Here is a 17,697-nt window from a genome sequence, read left to right on the forward strand (position 1 = left end):
CACTGCACTCCAGCCTCGGCAACAAGAGGGAAACTGTCTAAAAAAAAAAACTATATATATATATATATGGAGAGCTTATATACTTAAACATGGAATTGCTTTAAGTGTTTGGCATTCGCTGTTTCCGTGCATGCCAGCAGTTTCTTACTGCAAACACCTGGGACTTACTATAGAGCAGCTGGAGTACGTTCCACCCACCCACAGGACAGGGAGCTGACAACCAAGGAAGAGAGGGGAATCAACACTCCAGTTTTCTCCCCCTCCATTTCCCTGTATCTCAGCAGTATGGAGCTTGTTACCAGTGAGAACCTGCTCGCTGACTTTAAACTGGTTTTCTTACCTTCTCAGTTCAGTTTTTCCATACCTCAACCCATGGTTTCTGGTATGACCTAGCAAATAAACTGCTTTCACTGAAATTTCAGTCTTGGAATTTACTTTGGGTTCCCCAATCTAAGACAGAAACATACTCATTTTCCCATCACTGGACTTCCAGGTTGTTTTCAATTTTTCACTGTTACAAACAAGGCTGCAACATTTATTTACAAACCTCTGGATATACACATAGGAAGCTTTTGGTATTTCCACTAGCGAAACTGCTCAGTTGAAGGGTATGTGGATCTTCATCTTTAATAAATATTACCAACATTTGAAAAGCCCGACAATGTCAAGGACTGGCAAGAGTGTCACATGTGATGGGTGTGGAAAGGCAGCTCACTGTAACAGGTGCTGGGGACTCAGTCGGGGTCTTGGAGAAGCACTTATTTATAGCAAGAATGTTTCATAAATGGTATCTGACAGAGTCAAGAGTAGTGGGGAATAAAAACAAGTGGCTTAGAAATAATTATAGATCTAAAGTCAATAAAATGCTTTTTTTCTAATGTAAAAATACATACTTTTTTTAGAGGGAGGGGGAACAACTTAAACCAGAAAACACCTTCATATTAATCATTCTTCTCATATACTTCAAATTTGTACTTAATGCCTTTCTCCTCTTGGACATCAGAGAGAACACCTGGGTATTCTGGTAGAAGTTTATATTTCTCCAAATCAATTTCTGGAAGAAAGGTGTCACTTTCAAAGTCTTGCATGATCCTTGTCACAAATAGTTTAAGATGGCCTGGGTGATTCATGGCTTCCTTATAAACAGAACTGCCACCAACTATCCAAATCATGTCTACTTTATTTGCTAATTCTGGTTGTTAGTAAGTTTTAAGGCATCATCCAGACTTCTGGCAAGAAAATGAGCTCCTTGTGGAGGTTCCTTGAGTTCTCTGCTGAGTACTAAATTAATTCTACCCTTTAAAGGTCGATTCTTCTCAGGAATGGAGAACCAAGTCTTCTTACCCATAATCACCAGATTCTGTTTACCTTCTACTGAAGAGGTTGTGGTCATTCTCTGGAAATATCTGAATTCATTCCTGAGCGGCGGCCAGGGCAGGTCCCCATTCTTGCCGATGCCCATGTTCTGGGACACAGCGACGATGCAGTTTAGCAAATGAACCATGACAGCAGCTGGAGCACCTCCGAGCCCGCTCGTTAAAACAGAACGCGCGGTCAAGATTGGCGCGAAATTGTCCATTTTTAGTTATTTTTTGTATATGTTTGATATGGTTGACTGTGTCCCCACCCAAATCTCATCTTGAATTATAGTTCCTGTAATCACCACGTGTCACCGAAGGGACCAGGTGGAGATAACTGAATCATGGGGGCAGGTTTTTCCCATGCTGTTCTCATGATAAGTCTCACGAGATCTGATGGCTTTATAAAGGGCAATTCCCACGCACATGCTCTCTTGCCTGTCGCCATGACTTTGCTCCTCATTCATCTTTAGCCATGATTGTGAGGCCTCCCCAGTTATGTGGAAATGTGAATCAATTAAACTTCTTTCCTTTATAAATTACCCAGTCTTGTGTATGTCTTTATTAGCAGTGTGAGAACAGACTAATACAATGTTGTGAAGTAAGAGCCAAAGTTCTTTTTTTTTTTTTTTTTTTTTTCCTATATGGGTATCAGTTTTCCCAGGACAATTTGTGGCATAGATGATCCTTTCCCTGTTTAATTATCTTGGCCCTTTTGTCAAAAACCAATTGACTATATATATGCAGGTTTGTTCCTTGGCTCTCCATCCTGTCCCACTGATTAATGTGTCTCACGGTATCCATGCCCTCTTTCCCCTACAAAGCATTCTCTCTTCTTCAGTGCCCTGTCCCACAGGTTTAAACCTTATCAGCAGCCCTAATCTCTAATCTCTGCCTCCTCAGGTCAGAGGAGTCCTCTCATGCTCTGTTTGGTCTCTACCTAGTGCTGTCATAGCCTAGGAATTGCTCCCAGATAGATAGCCAGGGCGAATGGGGCTCACCCCATGCGTTTTCTTTTCCTCAAGGATCACAATCCTGGACTGTCTTGTTGTTTAATGCCTGAAACAGTTGCTTCATATGTTTCATCTAGTTTTATGTTTGTTCATGGCAGGAAGGCTAGTCCAGTGCCAGTTATTGCATCTTGACCAGAATTAGAAGCTACAGCTTTGGCTCCTAACCATAAGTTGTAGTGCCTCCTAAAGCTGAATGAAACCTTGCAGGAACTCTGAGCAGCAGCAGCAGCAGCAGCAGCAGCAGCAGTAAGAGCAGCAGCTACAGCTTGTGTGTTCCCCAGCAGAGGCTGAAGCTTGTCACTTTTGTTAGTATGCTCAAGGCTGCAAAAATTGAAGTGGGATAGGGTATGCATTAAAAATTCTCAAGAAGGATTTAATCATTTCTTAGAATTCCATGAGGACTGGGAGAGGTTTCTTTTGGTCAGATTATCTGCTTCTTTATATGAATACAAATGCGTAGGTGTTTACTAAGTATCCGATTTCTTCCCCAAATTCAAGGCTACCAAAAGTTCTAGGTAACCATAAAAAGGGATACAAATCACAGCCCTTGTGATTTTGAGGTAGGGCCCAAATACATGACTCAGGTCTAAACATCCTAGCAAGGACATACATGGAACCAACTAGTATCTTCTTGGGCTTCGGGTTAACTGACAGAACTCGTTGAACCAGATAATAGGCTGGCTACTCCCGGAAGGCAAGGTTGAGATGAACTGAGGCCTCATAGCTACAAGCTGGTACAGTCATTTCCGGTGAGTATGTATGTAGGTTTAGATAAGACAATGTTGACTATAAAGATGAGCTGAAGCTGCACATTAAACCAAGGGGTAAGTTAAGCCTACAAACCCAAAACAGATTGAACCTAAAAATGGTGAGCGGTGTTTGCAGATCTTGGTGGACAACGGTAAGGTAAGTGGTCACTTTCAGATAATGCCAGCAGCCTAAATCTTTTTTTTTTTTTTTTTTTTTGAGATAGAGTCTCGCTCTGTCGCCCAGGCTGGAGTGCAGCGGCGCGATCTCGGCTCACTGCAAGCTCCACCTCCCGGGTTCACGCCATTCTCCTGCCTCAGCCTCCCAAGTAGCTGGGACTACAGGTGCCCACCACCACGCCCGGCTAATTTTTTGTATTTTTTTTTTAGTAGTGACGGGGTTTCATCATGTTAGCCAGGATGGTCTTGATCTCCTGACCTCGTGATCCGCCTGCCTCGGCCTCCCAAAGTGCTGGGATTACAGGCGCAAGCCACCATGCCCGGCCCTTTTTTTTTTAAATTTATTTTTATTTTAAACTTCAGAATAAGTTTCCGAAAACAAAGGTACAGGGCAATAAACAAAAGGATTTTTCAACAGACTAGAATAAAACCTCTACCAAGTATGTTAGTTCTTGGGCAGCAAGACCTTCAGGACAGCACCAGATTGGTCCATCAAGAGGGCATGGTGGTTCATGCCTATAATCCCAATACTTTGTGGGGAGCAAGGCAGGAGGATTGCTTGAGGCCAGGAGTCCAAGACCAGCCCAGGCAATATAGCAAGACTCCATCTCTACAAAAAATTTTAAAACTTAGCCAGGCATGGTGGTGCATGCCCGTTGTCTCAGCTGCTTGAGAGGCTGAATCAAGAGGATCGCTCAAGTCCAGGAGTTCAAGGCTGCAGTAAGCTATAATCATTCCACTGCACTCCAGCCTGGGTGACAGAGAAAGACCCTGTCTCAAAAAAGAGAGAGAGAGATATCAAAGACCTGCTGAGTCTCTGTTAACAAATGTTTCTTAGACACAAGCAGGGGAAAATTAGCTCCTTTAGGGACAACATAAGTCCACCTAGCTATGCCCCTAAAATAAAGCCCACTTGGTGTTCAAGAACGTCAGTCCCTGAAAAGAAATAGAATGGCTAAAATTATGGGTGCAGTGTCAAACAGAACCCTACTGGAAGCCACCTCTGCCACTTAATAGCCATGTGGTATTGGACAACGTATTTAATCTCTGGAAGCCTCTATTTCCTCATCTGTAAAATAAGGAAAACACTTACTGTGAGAACTAAAGGAGATGGTATATGTAAAATATTTAGCCAAGACCCTGGCCCATTAATAAGCATTCCATAAGGGGTAGCTGCAACTATTTTTACACAGTATTAGAGTCAGATCCCTCCCCACTCAGGACTACTTGCTGTTGGTGTTGATTAGTAAAGCAAAGTCTTTGGAAAACTGAATCTCTCTATCCAGAATCCTCGTCTCCCTTGGCTCTGAAGCCCAGGTCTCCATGGTATTCTTTAGATTCTGCATTCCCCAAGCAAAGTAGCTGTCCAGTCTTACCCCAAACAGTCTGCTGTGGTGTGAATGTTTCCCCAAAATTTATATGTTGAAATTTAATTGCCAATGTGATACTATTAAGTGAGGCCCTGGCTGGGTATGGTAGCTCACACCTGTAACCCCAGCACTTCAGGAGGCTGAGGCAGGCGGACCACCTGAGGTCAGGGGTTCAAGACCATTCTGGCCAACATGGTGAAACACCATCTCTACAAAAATACAAAAATTATCTGGGCATAAGGTGGGTGCCTGTAATCCCAGCTACTCAGGAGGCTGAGGCCAGAGAATCGCTTGAACCCGGGAGGCGGAGGTTGCAGTGAGCCAAGATGGCACCATTGCACTCCAGCCTCAGCGACAAGAGCGAAACTCCATCTCAAAAAAAAAAAAAAAAAAGAAAGGAAGGAAGAAAAGAAGCAAGGCCTTTAAGAGGTGACTAAGTCATGAATGGTATCAGTGACCTTATGGAAGGGATAGTAGGAACTGGCATTTGCCCCTTTTGCCCTTCTGCTTTGTACCATGTGAGGACACAGTGATTCTCCTCTCCAGAGGATACAGCAGAAACATGGCATCTTGGAAGCAGAGAGACTGGGTCCTCACCAGACAGTGAATCTGCCGGTGCCTTGATCTTGGACTTCCCAGCCCCTAGAACTATGAGAAATAAATTTCTGTTGTTTATAAACTACTCAGTCTCAGTCGCAGGTATTTTGTTAGAGCAGCACAGACTAAGAATCTTTTTTTTTTCTTTATGAGATGGAGTCTCACTCTGTCGCCCAGGTTGGAGTGCCAAGGTGCGATCTCAACTTACTACAACCTCTGCCTCCCAGGTTCAAGTGATTATTGTGCCTCCGCCTTCCAAGTAACTGGGATTACAGGCATGCACAACCATGCCTAGCTAATTTTTGTATTTTTAGTAGAGATGGGGTTCATCATGTTGGCCAGGCTGGTTTCAAACTCCTGACCTTAGGTGATCCGCCTGCCTCAGCATCCCAAAGTGCTGGGATTACAGGCATGAGCCACAGCTCCCAGCCAGAATTTTTAATTCAAGTCATTCCCTCACAGATCTATGCCTTCTCAAAACCCTACACGATTCTTTCTAAGCCTCAGTTTTTGTCTTTAAGTGGGAATCATAATGCCTGTTTTTCCTACTTCACAGGATTGCTATGGGGATCAGATATTATTATATAGGTGAAGTGAAACCTCACGGAGAAATGGGAGACTTAAGTCAAAATGATTGATTCAACTCAAAAAGCAACATCTGAAGAGATGCCAGTGCCTTGACCTTGGACTTCCCAGCCTCTAGAGCTATGAGAAATAAATTTCTGTTGTTTGTAAACTACTCAGTCTCAGTCTCAGCTATTTTGTTATAGCAGCACAGACTAAGAATCTTTACCCCTTTTGAATCTGGGGAGATGCTGGTTCTTGAGTTGAGTCAACCATTTTGGAAAATAATAAAAAGGTGTCTTTCAGGAAAGAGCAAGCAAGTGAGCACAATTCAGGCCATCCACCACAGCAATGACAGAGGAAAAGAAAAGGCAACCTAGCTACCAACTACCAAAATGGTCCAAGACCAAGATAGGGTGCATAGCATGTGGTCAACTCTGTATCTAGAACCCAAGCAGTTAACTAGAAGGCTGGGAAATCAGATCATCCAGCTGCTCACTCAGTGTGCTTCAGAAAAGAGGTGCTTTCCACAACAGAAGGGCTGCAAAGAGGGCAGGCAGAATCTCTGGGTGTAGGTGTTCTAACTGCAAACGAAATGCCACCCAGATACCTCAAGCAGCAGTAGCAGCATGATGTACTGAAATAATCTAGGGGCAACTAGGGCACCCATGGAGTGGCTGCTAAGAAGCATGTCAGGATGTGTAGGAACTGGAGGTTTGTAAGACAGCGCCAGGGAATAGCAGACTTATTATTTCATCTCAGGTATTACATATGCAAAATATGCATATATTTTTGCATGTGTTGCATATGCAGATATGTTTTGCATGTGCTGCATATGCAGATATGTTTTGCATGTGATACATATGCATATCTGTTTTGCATATGTAAATATGCAGACACGGCAAAAATGTATACATTTATACATATAGTTGCAATAAGGTTATGAAAAATTGAATTAACAATTAAGTTATAACAATAAAACATTTGCAAAAATAAACTTTCAATGGATTAAAAAATGACATTTTTATATAATTGTGAATTCTATAAAGGCATTACTTTTTACATTTTAACATCATTGTTTTGTAAGTCTGAATAAGGTTTTTGCCAATGACAAAGTATACATGGTTACTCAGCTTTCCCAGTGAGCCTGTTTCTATCATTATCATGTGCACAAAAATTGTCACCATATGGAACTTGGAGGTGAAATTATTTACTCCTCTTCTGAGTGTCTCATTTTTTTTTTCCTAAGTCAGAAAGATCTTTTCATGAGAATTGTTTCAAAAAAAAAGATCATATGAGGCTGGGTGTGGTAGCTCAAGCCTGTAATCCCAGCACTTTGGGAGGCCACAGCGGGTGTATCGCTTGAGCCCAGGAGTTTCAGACCAGCCTGGGTAACATGGTAAAACCTCGTCTCTACAAAAAAATACAAAAATTAGCCAGGCATGGTGACAGGTGCCTATAGTCCCAGGTACTCAGGGGGCTGAAGTGGGAGGATCACTTGAGCCTGGGATGCCAAGGCGGCAGTGGGCTGAGATGGCACCACTACACTCCTGCCTGAGACTCTCTCAAAAATAAATAAATAAATAAATAAATATTATATGCTTAACCAATAGGAGTAAGTCATTGAATAGTTAATGATACTATGAGATCATTGTAAACGTAAGAGTAATAATAATATTGTGGTTATTTTTTAAGTTCTCTTCTAGTTATATATACAGAACTATATATGGGTAAAATTATATGAGATCTGGGATTTGCTTCAAAATAATAAAGGATGGAAGAAGTAGATGAGGGTGTAAATGAAATGAGATTGGTCTGGAGTTGATAATTGTTGAAGATGAGAAATGGGCATAAAGGGGTTCATTATATTATTATATTTTTATATAGTGTTTCCATTTTTTCATAATAAAATGATTTTTAAAAGTAAGGATATGTCTTCAAATATTTAAGGAGCCACAGCGTAGAAAAGGCTTAGATTCAATGAGTAGAAATCTCAGGAGGAAGTTTGGTTGAGTTAACCAAGAAGGAAATGTTGTGCCTTGAGAGGCCATCACTAGGAAGTGATGATGACTTAATGGTTCTAGGCAATAATCTAGGCAATTGATGGCAGCTAACGTCACAGATAGTTAACTAGACTTTATATGCCTCTTGACAGAAGTATGCAATACTGTCTATGAAGTGCAATTTTAAAAATAGATTCATTTTAAAATAAAAATAGCTTTATTGAGTACATTAGTTTGTTGCTATAACATATGTCCATAAACTTAATGGCTTCAGACAACACAAACTTATTATTTTGCAGTTTTGTGGATCAGAAGTCCAGTATGGGTTTCACTGGACTAAAATTAAGGTGTCAGCACGCTATACCCTTTTCTGGAAGTTCTAGAGGAGAATCCATTTCCTTGCTGCTGGCAGAATTCAATTCCTGTAGATGCAAAGCCAACATCCCCATTTTCTTGCTGACTGTAACATGGGGGCTGTTCCCAGCTTCCAGAAGTTGTTTTCCTTCACGCACGGCCTCTACCTTCAAAGTGAACTCAAATCCCTCTCCGGTAGCATCCTTATGGTCAACTTTTCTGCCTCCTCTTCCACTTTTAAGGGCACTTGTGATTACATTGGGCCCACCCAGATAATCCAGGATAATCTCTCTATTTTAAGGTTAGCTGATTAACAAACTTAATTCCATCTGTAACCTGAATTCCTTTTTTGCCATAGAGGGAATATATTCATTCCCAGGTTCTGGGGATCAAAACTTGAACATCTTTAGGGCCGTTATTCTGCCAACCACATTGAGGTATGATTGACACATAAAAAGTTGCAATATTCAAAGTGACGGCTTAGATACATGCATAAGCCTGTGAAAAGATGTCACAACAATCAAGATAATGAACATATCCATCACACCCCAAAGTTTCCTGGTGCCTGTTTGTCTTAGTTTATTCAGGCTGCTAAAATAAAATACCTTAGATGGGATGATTTATAAATAGAAATTTATTACTTACAGTTCCGGAGGCTGGGAAGTCCAAAATCAAGACACCAGCAGATCTGGCGTCTAGTGGGGACTCTCTGCTTCATTGATGGCACCTTTTTGCTGTGTCCTCACATGGCAGAAGGAGTGAACAAGCTCTCTTGGGCCTCTTTTATAAGGGCACTAATCCCTTCATGAGGACAGAGCCCTCATTACCTAATCCCTTCCCAAAGACCACACCTCTTCATATTATTGCATTGGGGATTACGTTTCAACCTAACATTCAGCACCCTTTGAAATCCCTACCTCTTTTTTCCTTCCTCCCCAACTCCATCCCCAGGTAGCCACCATCTGATTTCTCTCATTATAGATTACTCTGCATATTCTAGAATTTTATGTAAGTATAATCATATAGTATATACTTAGGGGAGCTGGCTTTTTTCACTTAACATAATTATTTTGAGATTTATCTATGTTTTTATGTATCTCAATATTTCATTTCTTCTTTGTTGTTATCGTGACTGTTAAGTAGTATTTCATGGTCTGGATGTACCAAAATTTGTTTGTCCATTAATCTCTTGATGAACCTTTGAGTTGTTCTCAGGTTTGAGCTATTTCAAATAAAGCTGTTCGGCCAGGTGCAGTGGCTCACGCCTATAATCTCAGCACTTTGGGAATCTGAGGCAAGCAGATCACTTGAGGTCAGGAGTTCAAGACCTGCCTGTCCAACGTGGTGAAACCCCATCTCTACTAAAAATACAAAAATCAGCCAGGTGTGGTAGCACACACTTGTAATCCCAGCTACTTGGGAGGCTGAGGTGGGAGGATCGCTTGAACCCAGGAGGTGGAGGTTCCAGTGAGCCAAGATCACACCATTGCACTCTAGCCTAGGTAACAAGAGTGAAACTCTGTCTCAAAAAAACAAAAACAGAAACAAAAAAACATGAATAAAGCTGTTACGAACACGTTAGTGTATAGGTCTGCCTAGACACAGCATGTTCTCATTTCTTTTGGGTAGATGGCTAGGAGTGGTCATATAGTAGCTATATATTTAACTTTTTTAAAAGCTTTCAAGCTATTTTCCAAAGTATTTGCACCATCTTATGTTCCACCAGGAGTGTATGAGAATTCCAGTTACTCCACATTCTTGCCAACACTTGGTATGGTCAGTCTTTTTTCATTATAGCCATTCTAATTAGATTACTAATTAGACAGTGATGTTTCATTGTGCTGTTAATTTGTATTTAACATAAAAATTTAAATACATTAATGCAAGTAATTTTCATGGTTACTTTCATAATTATTATTAATGTAATCATATTAGTTGATTTTTATTAATGAATTAGTTTAAATAATTAAAATTAGATCATTTAGTAATGACTAATAATGAGGATCTTTTCAGGTATTTATTTGCCACCTAGATATCTTCTTTGGTGAAATGTATCTGTTCTTATCTTTTATGCATTTTTAAAGTTGGGTTGTTTGTTTCTGTATTATTGACTTTTGGGAGTTATTTATGTATTCTGGATATAAACCATTGCGAAAAGCAATCAAACCTGAAGGATTAAGCCTCTTATCTAACTACTGGCTTACAGGAAATATAGGGGACCAAACAACAGGTTAGATCAGCGGTCCCCAACCTTTGTGGCATGAGGGACCAGTTTTATGTAAGACAATTTTTCCACGGACCCAGGTGGGGAGGAGGGATGGTTTCAGGATGAAATTGTTCCACCTCAGATCATCAAGCATTAGATTCACATACAGAGCATGCAATCTAGATCCCTCACTTGTGCAGTTCACAATAGGGTTCATGCTCCTGTAAGAATCCAATGCTGCCACTGATCTGACAGGAGGCAGAGCTCAGGCAGTCATGCTCACTTGCCCGCCACTCACCTCCTGCTGTGCGGCCCCGTTCCTAATAGGCCACGGACCCATGTGTTAGATGACACCAAGGAGACACAATTAGAAAAATCCAAAGAGAAACTCTATAGGTTACATGGTCCCATTTCTTCAAAAGCACCTTGCAAAGGAAAGAGGGAGTGAGAGACGGGCATAGGAAGAGCACACAGATTGAGAGACTGTGTCTGCACTTTATTTGAATCCTAATTTAAATATTAAACTATGGAGAGAGGGAGAGAGAAGGGAATTGAATTGGGGAAATATAAACACTGACTGGATATTTGATGATAGTAAGGAATTATTGTTTGTTGTCACTGCAAGAATAATGTGGAATTTCTTCAAAATAATCAATAGCCAGTGGGAGCAAGTAGAAGTAAGGATACAGATGAAATGATGTCCATGTGCTAGTAGTTGAAGCTGTGATGGATACGTGAAAGATCACGACACATTCACTTTTGAATATATTTGAATTTTATGTTATTAAACATTTTTTAAACAAATAAAAAAAAGTAATTCTTTCATTTCACTCCAGCAGACTAGCATAGACAAGCTGAAAAGCAATGAGCCAATGAGAATCCAAGAAAGTCATATAAGAATAGCAAAATAAAATCAAAGAAAGCAGAAGGAAGGAAATAATAAAAATAACAACAATACAAATTGTAAACAAATACACAAGACAGAAGAACAACAGAGTCCAACTTGGCCCCTTTGGAAACCCAAATCAAATGATGAAACTCTGATGATAATGATCAAGAATTTTTTTTAAAAAAGTTCAAATAATCAACATTGTAAATGAAAAGGGAAGCATCTTAATAGAAACTGAAGACATGAAAAATATTTTAAAAGGACTCTGAACAAGTTTAAGCCAATGAATTTTCAAATTTAGGTGACCTTGGCTAATTCCTAGTGAAGTACAATTTACCAAGCTAATTGATGAATAATTAGAAAACCAATAGGGTTCTAAGATGTACAACATCCCTACTAAGAAAAGTATAAGCCATTATTGAGAAAAATTAAGAATGATGTAATAAATGAAAGGTTAAATTGTAACACTGAATATTTAAAATATAGTAATTTCCCCCAAATTCATCTATATATTCAATATTATCTCAACCAAAATCCTAACAAGTATTTGTGCATGTGTATGTGCATGCACAAGTGTGTGTGTGAACTGACAAATTGGTTCTAAAATGTATCTGGAAATACAAAGTGACACAAATAACCAAAACAGTATTTTAAAAGAAGTACAACTTTAAAATGCATATTACAAAGTGAAAAAAGCCAATATGAAAAGGCTACATACTGTATGATTCCAACTATAAGACATTCTGGAAAAGGCAAAACTATGGAGATGGTAAAAAAAAAAAAAAATCAGAGGTTGCCAGGGGTTAGGGAGCAGGGATGAATAGGTAGGGGAGGAAAAAGTAAATTATTTTAAAATAAACAATGACTTAGAACGTTTACTGCCCAAATACTCTCACTGAAAAATTACCAAAGGATAGAAATGAATAAGGAAGTTGGGCATGGTGGTTCAGCTTCTGTAATCCCAGCACTTTGGGAGCCCAAGGCAGGCGGATCACTGGAGGCTCAGGTGTTCGAGACCAGCCTGGCCAATATGGCAAAACCTCACCTCTACAAAAAATACAAAAATTAGCCAGGTGTGGTTAATCCCCTCTACTCGGGAGGCTGAGGTGGGAGCACTGCTTGAGCCCAGGAGGTCAAGGCTGCAGTGAGGCATGATCACAACACTGCCCTCCGGCATGGGCGACAGAGTAAGACTCAGTCAGAGAGAGAGAGAGAGAGAAGGAAGGAAGGAAGGAAGGAAGGAAGGAAGGAAGGAAGGAAGGAAGGAAGGAAGGAAGGAAGGAAGGAAGGAAGGAAGGAGAGAGGGAGGGAGGGAGGGAGAGAAAGAAAGAAAGAGAGAGAGAGAAAGAGAGGGAGAAAGAAAGAGAGAGAGAGAAAGAGAGGGAGAAAGAAAGAAAGAGAGAGAGAGGGAGAAAGAAAGAGAGAGAGAAAGAGAGGGAGAAATAAATAAATAAATAAAAGAAGATACAGAAGATGAAAAATAAGAATGAACAGAAATATTGGTAATAGATGATAATACAGTAATGTGACACATAATGACATTTCAATCAACAATGGATGCAATATAACAGTGGTCCCATACAACTGTAATGAAGCATATATAGAAATCTGGCATGTGGCATTTGATATTGGCATTGCAGATCAAGTGGGGGAAATCATCAATATTCAGTAATAGTGCTGGGACATTTGATTTTCCATATTTAAAAATACAAATAAATTTTAAAATACCATCTAGGTTTTTGTGAGTACACTTTTTGATGTTTGCACAATGATGAAATCACCTAACGACTAATTTCTCAGAACATATCACTGTTATTAAGTGATGCATGACTGTATAGCTAAATATAAAAATGTATTGACCACTAATAGTCAATTAACAATAATAATAATGGGGCCAGGCGCAGTGACTCATGCCTGTAATCCCAACACTTTGAAAGGCCGAGGCGGGTGGATCACTTGAGGTCAGGAGTTTGAGACCAGCATGGGCAACATGGTGAAACCCTGTCTCTACTAAAACTACAAAAAAATACTAGCTGGGCAAGGTGGCGCACGCCTATAGTCTCAGCTGCTTGAGAGGCTGAGATATGGGAATCACTTGAACCCCAGAGGCAGAGGTTGCAGTGAGCCGAGATCATACCACTGCACTCCAGCCTGGGTGACATAGTGAGACTCTGTCTCCAAAAAAAAAAAAAAAAAAAAGTAATAATAATAATGGGTTTGGTAGGTTTAAAAACAAACTGAACCAAATACCAATATCAGACTAAGTATAGGAGTGCAGTTTGGAAGGAAGTTAAAATGCATTAAATTCTTGCCTCATTCAGGAAGAGGATATAAATACTGATTAACTTTAAACTTTTTTGGGAAAAAAAAGAGTATGGATGTTAAAAATTTAAGAAACCCACCAAAACATTGCACCTAGAATTATAACAAGAAAACAATTTCTGTTCAATAAAAGACAGAAAAAAAGAAAAAAAGCATGAGAAAAAGAAAACACAAAATTAGATAGCAGTGACAAGTCTAAATACATTAGTAATCACTATAAATGTAAATGGTAAACATGCTAATTAAAAGATAGACTCTTAGACTGGATTTTAAAGTTCCAGTTAAATGCTCTTTTTGTTTGTTTGTTTTTTGAGACAGAGTCTCACTCTGTCACCAGGTTGGTGTGCAGTGGTGCAATCTCGGCTCACTGCAACCTCCGCCTCCTGGGTTCAAGCGATTCTCCTGCCTCAGCCCGGTAGCTGGGCTACAAGGGCGCACCACCACGCCCAGCTAATTTTTGTATTTTTAGTAGAGACAGGGTTTCACTATGTTGACCAGAATGGTCTCGATCTCTTGACCTCGCGATCTGCCCACCTCGGCCCCCCAAAGTGCTGGGATTACAGGCATGAGCCACTGCGCCCAGCCTAAATGATCTTTGTAAGACATACACCTTACCACTTATGAAAAGAGAATTAATACCACAATAAAAAAAATCACAGAATTTAAAGAAATAGCAATAAAAGAAATAAAGAAGGATATTTCATACTTAACCCACCAAGAAGACACAACAAAAAATATCATGGAAAACATTTATAAAAATTAGATTCGAGAACCTTCTCTTCCCTAGAATTTCACTTATTTCATTGCTCTGTACATTTCTTTGAACAGTTTGAGATTTTGTCCTTCATGTGTCTCTCTATATTTAAATATAGTACAGTACTAAATATATATTTTGGCATAAAAATGATTCAGAAACTTTGAGGAATCAATACCAAGAAAGACGAATGGAAGATAAGCTAAGCCAGGAGCCTCTTACTCCCTGTACAGAGAGGAGGCTAGATCACAGCAACTCCCATGCATATAAAATGCGTTCATTAGCATATAGTGCTATGGGGCGCAGGGGAAGGAGCTAGCTCTCACCAGAAGGGATCAGAAGGCCGGTTGCGGTGGCTCACGCCTGTAATCCAAGCACTTCGGGAGGCCGAGGTGGGTGGATCACGAGGTCAGGAGATTGAGACCATCCTGGCTAACACGGTGAAACCCCGTCGCTACTAAAAATACAAAAAATTTACCGGGCGTGGTGGCGAGCGCCTGTAGTCCCAGCTACCCGGGAGGCTGAGGCAGGAGAATGGCGTGAACCCGGGAGGCGGAGCTTGCAGTGAGCTGAGATCGCGCCATTGTGCTCCAGTCCGGGCGACAAAGCAAGACTCCGTCTCAAAAAAAAAAAAAAAATAAGTAATAAAAGAAGGGGACAGAAAAGGGCTTTCTGGAAGAAGTGGTATGGTAGGCAGAATTCTAAGAATGGCCCCCCACCGTCCCTCCGCCCCCCAATGTCCCCGCACCCTGGTATAATCTCTTCCTCTTTGAGTACGGACAGACTCTGTGGATATGAAGAGATACCACTCCCATGATAATGTTGCCTTACATGGCAAAGTGAGGGCTTATCCAGCTGGGCCCAATCTAATTACATGAATCGTTTTAAAAGCAGAGTTTTCTTTAGCTGGTGGTAGAAGAAGTCAAGGAAATTCAGTGTGAGGGGGGCTTTGACTTGAGGAAGGTCCTCTGTTGCTGAGATGGAAAAGAGCCTTGGAAAGACCTGGAGAAACTCCTGCCCAAGAGCCAGCAAGGAGATAGGGACCTCATTTCTAGTGAATCTGGCCAACAACCTAGAGGAGCTTGGAAGCAGATTCTTGCCCAGAGTCTCCAGGTAACAGCACAATCCAACTGACACCTTGATTTCTACCTCGTGAGACCCTGAGCAGAGAACCCAGTTGAGCCTGCTATGACTTCTGACCTCTGGAACTAAAAGGCAATAAATGGCTCTTGGTTTAAGCCACTGTCCTAGTCCACTTGTGCTGCAATAAACAGAATACCTGAGACTGGGCATTTTATAATGAACAGAAGCTTTTTGGCTCACAGTTCTGGAGGCTGGGGAGCCCAAGGTCAAGGCGCCAGCAGGTTTGGCATCTGCTGAGGCCATTCTCTTCTTCCAAGATGGTGCCTTTCCCACTGTGTCCTCTGGAAGGGAGGACGGCTGGATCACATGGCGGAAAGTGGAAAGGCCAGGAAAGCGTGCCCACTCCTGAAAACCCTGTTATTAAGGCATTAAACCCACCCATATATGTGAAGCCCTTGTGGCCTAATCACCTCTTAAGGCCTTACTTCCCAATACCATTACAATGGCCATTAAATTTCAACACGCATTTTGGAGGGGACAAATATTCAAACCACAGCAGCCACTACTTTTGTGGTAGTTTGTTACACAGCAATAGAAACGAGTACAGGTTACATTTGAACTGTCAGTCGAGGGCTGGATTGCATTTCAAAGTATAGAGAAGAGGAGGAAGAAGCTCTTTAGACAGAGCTCCAATTGGGCATTTTTCAGTCTCCTAGATAATGAAGCCTTCATTTATTGAGTGCTTACAATTTATAGAGCATATCTATGATATCATTTTACTAACTTCTCACAACTCTGTGAAATAGTTATTTATTATATCTCCACTTCACAGAGGAAAAAAACAACAGTCAAAAAGGTAAAGTAACCTAAGCCAAGTAAGTGGAGGAGCTGTAATTAAAACCCAGGTCAGTTTCATTCCAAATCCCACCCTTCTTACTACATAAGCCTGACCTACCTGGGGGCTTGGTGGCTGAAGAGTGATATGCCACCGAGGAGACAGGTCAGCACTGTTTCCTTTGGGTCAACGGCCCTTAATCTCTTACCTCAACCTCGTGACTACATGGGGTTTTCCATGTTTGTTTTCTAGAACAGAATCGAATGGTTTGCTTAAATCATTGCAGATCAATAAACACGTTAACTCTAAAACAAGTGCACACAGTGTGACATTACCTCCCATCTCCACCTGTTTACTCTGTTTCCTGAGATGACTCATCCTAGCTCGAGGACTATACATGATCCTCGCCCACGTATCAGCCTGCCAGCAACCCTGAGGGCATTCATTCACCCTGAGCTGTACCTACTTCCACCCTCTGGGATTTCCATTTGAAGGACCTTCTGCCTCAGTGTCCACACATTGCAGGCTCATTCTGTGAGGGAGTTGCAATGGGACTAAAAGGGGATCTCTACCATGTGATTGTCTCTTTTTTTTTAGATGGAGCCTCACTCTGTCACCCAGGCTGGAGTGCAATGGCACCATCTTGGCTCTCTGTAACCTCCCCCTCCCCAGTTCAAGCGATTCTCCTGCCTCAGCCTCCTGAGTAGCTGGGACTACAGGCGCTCACCACCACACCTGGGTAACTTTTGTATTTTTAGTAGAGACAATTTCACCATGTTGGCCAGGCTGGTCTCAAACTCCTGAGCTCAAACGATCCTCCCGCCTCGGCCTCCCAAAGTGCTGAGACTACAGATGTGAGCCACTGTGCCCAGCCTACCATGTGATTTTCTAAGATGTTCTTAGGGAAACATATTCACACACACACACACACACACACACATACACACACTCCTGAAACATGGTGTATGTAATGCTGGAAGTAGCGTCAGAGATTAGGCATTAATGAAGAGTCCCTGAGTGAGACCAGAGAAATGTGAGCTAAAGATTCACACTGAAAGCAATGTGTCAAGGGTAATGACCTGGCCCACTCCCTGTAGCAAAGCTACCTACTACTTTTGTGAATGAAGCAACTGGAAATCAGACAATGCCAAGCATGGTGGCTCACACCTGTAATCCCAGCACTTTGGGAGGCAGAGGCCAGAGAATCATTTGAGTTCAGGAGTTCAAATGAGGGGAATACAAGGTGTGTTGCAGGAGTTTGTATATTCTCTAGAATGTTTCTGTAGAATGGCTTGCTCTTCTTCACTGTGGCTGCAGAGAAGACAGTAATCAGGGCTTCTGGGAAAGGGGATCATGTTGATTTCCCAACATAAATAACAGACTAGTCAACTTAGAAAAAAACGCAGGGAAGCTGAAATCCTTC

At 41.3% G+C, this 17,697-nt stretch overlaps 1 pseudogene; it reads right to left on the reverse strand.

Annotated features, from left to right (window-relative positions):
* Positions 1-611: 611 nt before the first annotated feature.
* On the reverse strand, positions 612-1,569 carry LOC105478237 (dihydrofolate reductase pseudogene; annotated as a pseudogene).
* Positions 1,570-17,697: the final 16,128 nt, after the last annotated feature.

The sequence above is a fragment of the Macaca nemestrina genome, chromosome 1 (assembly GCF_043159975.1).
Source record: "Macaca nemestrina isolate mMacNem1 chromosome 1, mMacNem.hap1, whole genome shotgun sequence".
NCBI lineage: Eukaryota > Metazoa > Chordata > Mammalia > Primates > Cercopithecidae > Macaca > Macaca nemestrina.